The sequence below is a fragment of the Palaemon carinicauda genome, chromosome 18 (assembly GCF_036898095.1).
Source record: "Palaemon carinicauda isolate YSFRI2023 chromosome 18, ASM3689809v2, whole genome shotgun sequence".
Taxonomy (NCBI): Eukaryota; Metazoa; Arthropoda; class Malacostraca; order Decapoda; family Palaemonidae; genus Palaemon; species Palaemon carinicauda.
Genome location: NC_090742.1, coordinates 75224112 through 75231611, shown reverse-complemented (window position 1 = coordinate 75231611; position 7500 = coordinate 75224112).

Here is a 7500-nt window from a genome sequence, read left to right as displayed (position 1 = left end):
ATCATGAATAAGACTATCTGAAATAAATCAATTCACAAAATATCTACATATACATACAACCAAAAATAAAGACGAAAACCACCAGACGAACAAAGACAGTAATGCAAATCCAAACGAAAAAAACAAAGGAATCCAAACGACAAAAGACTGAAAGGAAAGGGCGTATTGCTAAGAGGCGCGCATCAAGGCTAAAAGAAAAAGACCTCAGACAGAGAAAGAGAGAAAAAAAAGAGAAAAGAGAAAAGAGCGTTTTGCTAAGAGACACACACTCCATTAGTAATAGCAAAACCCTCTCGGCAAAAGACAAACACGACCCAGCGAAGTTGTTACCATGCAATGCTATTTAGGAAGAAGCCGAGCACCTGCAAAGGTCACGCTGAAAAATTCATGTTAAGTCAACGGGACTCGAGTTAAGACACGAGGCCAAAGTGCACAGTTAGTTGTTCTCGGCGATGGGGAAATACAGGGAAGGAGTGATAAGACAGAAATGGCCCACGAATTTTACATCGGGAAGGCTTGGCAGGAGGGGGAGGATCCCGGCGTCCAAATCTATGATGCTTAATATGAGTAGAGGATATAAAAGATTGAAGAAATGAGCAATTATGCAAAACTAGTGTATTATAACCTGTATTATAGAAAGGATACGCCCTAGGATGAATATAACCTGTATTATAGGAATGATATGCCCTACGATAAATATAACCTGTATTATAGGAATGATATGCCCTAGGATGAATATAACCTGTATTATAGGAATGATATGCCTTACGATAAATATAACCTGTATTATAGGAATGATATGCCTTACGATAAATATAACCTGTATTATAGGAATGATATGCCCTAGGATGAATATAACCTGTATTATAGGAATGATATGCCTTACGATAAATATAACCTGTATTATAGGAATATGCCTTACGATAAATATAACCTGTATTATAGGAATGATATGCCCTAGGATGAATGTAACCTGTATTATAGGCTAAATATTTATGAACATACATATTCAACCATTCCCACCCTCTCCCATTTTCCTAATTACAACCCACTGGTTCGGAAATTTGTGGGAGATTGTAGTTTCTGAGTCTACCTCTCTGGGTACCCCCTTCTCACCATGGAATGACCATTCCCTTTCTTTCCTACCTGAGGGACTGTGAGAGACCGAGTAGCCAAACGTTTGGCAATTCCTCCTAGCGTCACAAGATATATATATATATATATATATATATATATATATATATATATATATCCAGACACTTCCTCTTTATTAGGATAGGGACGAGATTGAAGATGAAATGGAATACTGTACATGAATGATCTTAAAATATAATGGCGTTTGAGAAAAGGTGATAAATTATCTACTAGCACATGATTGGCATATATATATATATATATATATATATATATATATATATGTGTGTGTGTGTGTGTGTGTGTGAGTGATGGAAAATTAAAAACTGAATAAAACCATTGTCTATAGCGAAAGATTTAATAATGGAATCTGCATTAATAAAGTGAGACGTGGTTTAAGCCGGAAGTCAGATCGTAAAACTGAGGCTGAAAACAAGATAAAAGCCGCTTTGGGGAAATGGAGGAAGGTGACAGGGTCAGTGTGTGACAGAGAAAAATGTCAAAATTACGATATATTTCTTAAAGGTCACTCATGAGTGGCAGATGCAAGGGACAGCGACAATCCCCTAGAGACTGGCCATATAATCATATGATCAGCGCCCAAGCCCTCTCTTTACACAAGCTAGGACCAGGGAGGCCAAGGCAATGGCTGCTGATGACTCAGCAGGTAGATCTATAGGCTCAAAAGTATGGTGAGGTTGCAGACACTACAAGAAACTATCGAGTCTGAGCGGGACTCAATCTCCCATCCAGCAGAACGCCAGTCAGGGACGTTTCCAATAGGCCACCGCAACCTTACCGTATTCAGATCAGTATGATGTATGGTTCAGACATGCGAGTATCAACAAAGGGGGAGGATCAGAAGCTCAAGTGAAAATAAACGAGGAATTTGAAGTGGATTTTGAGGATCTAGTTGAGTAAGAGGCTGGCAAATGAAGAAATGGGAGCAGAACCGGGGTGGTAAAGATTACTGATAGCTTAAGAGAGTTAGGTTTGAGATGGTATAGATATGTAGTAAGAATGGGTGCGGAGTAGTAGTGAAGTCTTGGGTGAAACATGTTAGGAGTCGAATCTCAAGAGAGGCCAAGAACTGAGTGGTGTGATAAAATGATGGAGGATTTAGAGAAGAGGGGTTTGGTAGAGGAAGCAGCTTTCGCTAAAACTAGTTAGGGAAGACAATTGAACTAAACCTGGTTCTTAAGGGATAGCGGTAGGGGTAAAAAAAAAAATATTTTGGTTTAAACACTTTTATATTAATAAAATATTATCAGCCTTTATAGTTTCCATTAAACTTTCTTGTTGTGACAACTTACTGAGAGACATAAAACCAAATAATTCCTATTGTAGACACTAAATATTCTAGAAGCCTTTTGTCCTGAAATCTTTATCTTAAGTCACTAGACATTACGATCCACATTTTTCATTCATTCAAGTACAGCATCCCGTTAAATTCGATCTGTACGGTTCCCCCAATCAACCTCCTCTCAACCCTCACCCACATCTCAGATGCCTGTCACCTAAAAGTATACTTTCTCGATATAGGGAACTAAATTTCTTGCAATAACAACAACAACAACAACAAAAACAATAACAACAACAACAACAACAATAAAAACAACAACAACAATACCAACAAACAACTTTGGGAGTAGATTAACGCCAAATGTTTTTGTTTCTTAATCAATCAACCAACTGAACGCAGAGAACAAAGGCTTCAAAGGATATGGAAGCAGCTACTTTGTCTGCCCCACTCTTTGTTCTGTTATGCTCAGTTTTCTCTCTCTATCTCTCGCTCTTTCTCTCTTTCTTCTTTCTTCTAGGCGACAGACTATTATTTTTATTACACTTAAGCTTCAAGCTTAAGCTGAGCAATACCTCAAAAGGGATTCTTCATCAATTTCCTTTTTCAAAATCCTACTATAAAAAGTAATTTGCTTTTGCATTGTTCTTCGCAGGAAGTTGTCCAATAGAAATGAAAATATACTGTTGTCTATTGTCATCATTTCCTTGATTTGCCATCACTTTTTTCCAATTGATATATTTTCCAAATAAATTCTAGTTATTTTTCATTTAGATTAACAAATTTTTTTTTACAATAACAGATATTTATCAACGCTATTTTATTTATTTATATAAAATGTTTACACATTATTAATGATAACTTTATAATTACTATTTTCAACTCTCAGACGAATGTTTGATGACCTCTAAAGAAATAAGTAAATAAAATAAAATCAATGACAACTAAAATGATAATAATAATGGCAATAACATTGATGATAATAATGATACTAAAAAAAAAATTCATTATCACCATTATTATTCTAACAATTTCTTAGGTGTTTGAAGTTAATATTTCCACAGTTAACTATCAATAAGAAATTCACTTATAAACCTCCTATTTCAAAACTAATTTTCAGTACCTTGAAATACTATTTTTTTTTTTATTTGATAACCCTAGATTTTGCTTAAAAAGGTTTAAATAAAGATGATTTCTATCAACAATAATGTAAAAAAATTAATTTCACCCCATTTCCCAGTTGTAAGAGAGCTAATTTTTCAATACCGTGAAATATTATAATTTGAATTTGATACCTCGAGACTTTGCTTAGAAAGATGTTGATAAAAATCATTTCAAGTAACAATACAAAAAAGTCATTTCAAACCACTTCAGTTCTAATAAAAGCTAATAAAAATGATTTCAAGTATCAATATAATAAAAGTCATTTCAAACTATTTCAGTTCCAAGAAAAGTTTCAAAATGAATAAATTCACTTACGCAAGCAATAATCCAAAATGAATTCACATCCGAAAATACACAAAATACACGAATTCTATTTTCGAAAAGTCCCGAATACAAGAAACCTCTGACCTCCACAAAGGCGAAAACATTCTGGTCAACCCAGGTCAAAGCATCGTCCATGTATTTAGGCATGGCGTCCACCTGCCTCAGTCATCCCAATAAATATTTCAGGATCGCACCAAGTCACAGATCGCCTTTGTCACATAGAAATTCTGGAGCACCACCTCAGTCTTGGGTTATGCATCAATTTCGAGGGTCAAATGAGTTTCGTGTGTATTAATTCTTACTTTGTGTGCTGCGAATGTTTTCATGTTGAACAGGTTGACGTAAGTGTTTTTATAATTGATTTATGAAGGATCTATTTTAATGTTGTTGCTGTTCTTAAAATATGTTATTTCATTTGTTCATCACTTTTGTAGTTTATTTATTTACTTATTTCCTTTCCTCACTGGGCTATTTTTCTCTGTTGGAGCCCTTTGGCTTATAGCATCCTGCTTTTCCAAATAGGGTTGTAGCTTAGAAAATAATAATAATAATAATAATAATAATAATAATAATAATAATAATGATAATAATACGGATTATGACAACAACAACAACAACAATAATAATAATAATACTAATAATAATACTTTTTAAAAACATTTTTTTCCTCTTAATCTTGACTATTTCTTGTGACCATTTACCCTCAATTTTTTTTTATTTATCTCTCACCCCATTTAGAACTACATTAGATAGTCTACATTTTCATTTTTCTTTTATTTAGCAATGCAATCTGGAACTGATTAAAAGCGCTATAGCTTTGATTTTTATCTTTGCTCTCTCCTTTGGAAAATCTAGTCTTTGGATAGCATCTTGTTCTTACGTTCAATTATTATTATTATCATTATCATCATCATTATTATTATTATTATTATTATTATTATTATTATTATTATCATTATTATTATTATTATCATAAAAGATTGGAAACTGTTATTTTCCTGGTAAAGTAGATTAGGTGACGAAACATTCATAAAAATAGAATATCATAGCAAACATTACATTAGTTCCCCAACTGCAAAAATATACTATCTTTTAGGAAGAATCTTAAATATTTCATATATAGAATACACACATGTACACATTCACACGCTTATCTCCCCTATGTAATAAAAAGCAAGTGTCTGACTACATATATATTCTTTCCTATAACGTACAAGGGAGAGAAAGTAGCCATACCCTGGTGAGATGGGGTACCCTGAGAGGTACACTAGGAAATCACTATCTCCCACAAAGTATCTCTCTCTCTCTCTCTCTCTCTCTCTCTCTCTCTCTCTCTCTCTCTCTCTCTCTCTCTCTCTCTCTCTCTCTCACACACACACACAGTTATTAACCACGAAAATAAGTACAAAATTAATTTTTAATTTTGCTAGCTAGGAAGAGTCTGCGTTGATGAGTACTTCAGTACCACATAGTGGCTTATAATAGGCCATTGCCGAAGGATAAAGTGCCAAATTACTAAGATTTTTCTTTGGTTAAGCATGATTGTGCCCTTTTAATAGGCCTGATTTAATTTCCTTGTATGGCTCCCTTCAAAAGAAACGACCTAAGTCTACGCTCCTGCAAAACGCAAACGACGCTAACCTTGCCATAGCAGTGATAGACTTTGCATGAAAACGATTTCTCAACAAATACCATTTTTTTTTTCGACGCTGTTTTTACCGTCACTATAAGTGTTATAAACTGGGATCGGGAACAACTATAGTCCATTTCTTTTAGCGATGCAGATTTGCACCGACTCGCAGGGGTGCCCCTTTAGCTCGGAAAAGTTTCCTGATCGCTGATTGGTTAGAATTATCTTGTCCAACCAATCAGCGATCAGGAAACTTTTCCCAGCTAAAGGGGCACCCCTGCGAGTCGGTGCAAATATGCCTCGATAAAAGAAATAGACTATAGGTACATTATCCGAGTCACCTAATGAGCCTCAGCACTCGAAGAGAGTAGATAAATCATGGCTTAGAACCTCCAACTCCCGATCAAAACTTGGCTCTTTAACCATCTCCGGTCGGACAATAAGTTTTTAATTTGCCAAGTCATCACAAAAAAAAAAACAAAAAAAAACCGCCCCCTATAAGCAAGTCGGAAACCACACCAACGTTCCCTCGTTCAAAGTAATAATTAAAAGAAAAAAAAAAAAAGCCCTTCTATAGACAACTCGGAAACCATACCAGCCTTCCCTCGTTTAAAGTAGTAGAACAAAAAAAAAAGCCAAAAGAAAATTAAAGTAAGTTACAATTGCATTCGCTTTATGGGCTGCCAACGCAAGAGCCCGTATCTTGCATAAGGCAAGGCAATCTTAACAGACAGACAGACAGACACACCAACCCCTAGAAATTACCCGGTAACCACCCTAGTCACGTTTGATATCTTTTAAACTTGACATATCCGTACTTTCTTTTTCTAGTACTCCAGACTAATGCTTTGCCATCCTACACACGGTAGGGATATCAGCCTAAATTTCAAATTGACATATCAAAAACCGATCTAGTTTGTCAAGATTTCGATTATGAAATTTGGGCAGTTTTAGACAATACCTCAACTATACCTTTGTCTTCTTCGACTCTGCATTTGCTGTAATATTCCTGCTTAATCAATATTGTAGTCATTCTCTGTAAAGATGCATGCAGAAAAAGGAAATGAAAAGACGAGTTCTTGAAAAGAGATGTATTCCCTAGTACACGGAGGCAGACACTGACTCTTGTGTCGGTATTCCCGAGTCCCAGCTACTTTATTATTATTATTATTATTATTATTATTATTCTACTGAACAACCCTAGTTGAAAAAACAGGATGCTATAAGCCAAGGGCTCAAGCAGGAAAAAATAGCCCAGTGAATAGTCTATTTCAAATTCAACTGCCCAACGGCTGGAGTCATGACGTAATAAAAACGTCACTACAATAACAGAAAAGCATGACGTAATGATAACGTCACTACAATAACAGAAAATGGAATTGATCATAAGTTAAGATAAACTAAAGTAATATATAACATTTGCAAACAGTTATTTCAGTACAAAATTATAGATCCGTTAATAATCTTATTACCTTCAGGGTTAGAATATTCTGTCATAACAATAAAAATTTTATAGGTAGACATCCACATTAGCCTAATGTGATACCTGAAGGGTTGGTGTACTTTGCATGGTCTAAAAACTATCAGATTTTAAGGAAAATAATAATACCAATTCCCTAATATCGCAAGAGGGTCTGCCCCTCTCTTTTATTCTTCTCCTGTACTTCTCTTTCTCCCTATTTCTTTAATCTTTCCCATCCCGAGTACCTGCCATTGAGCTATAAACTGGATTGTATCCAGGGATACTCTTCATTTCCTCATATTCCCCACTTCCCTATCCTTATTCTTATTATTATTATTTATCCCATCCATCGTTTTCCATTGAGCCAAGATTCAACATTTTGGTCATTAAAGTGAATAGCCAGAAAAGCGGTATGCCGAAGTGTCTGTAAATCTGAAGCTTCCTTAAATTCCAAGGAAATCTTTCACGCATAAGTGATAATTACCC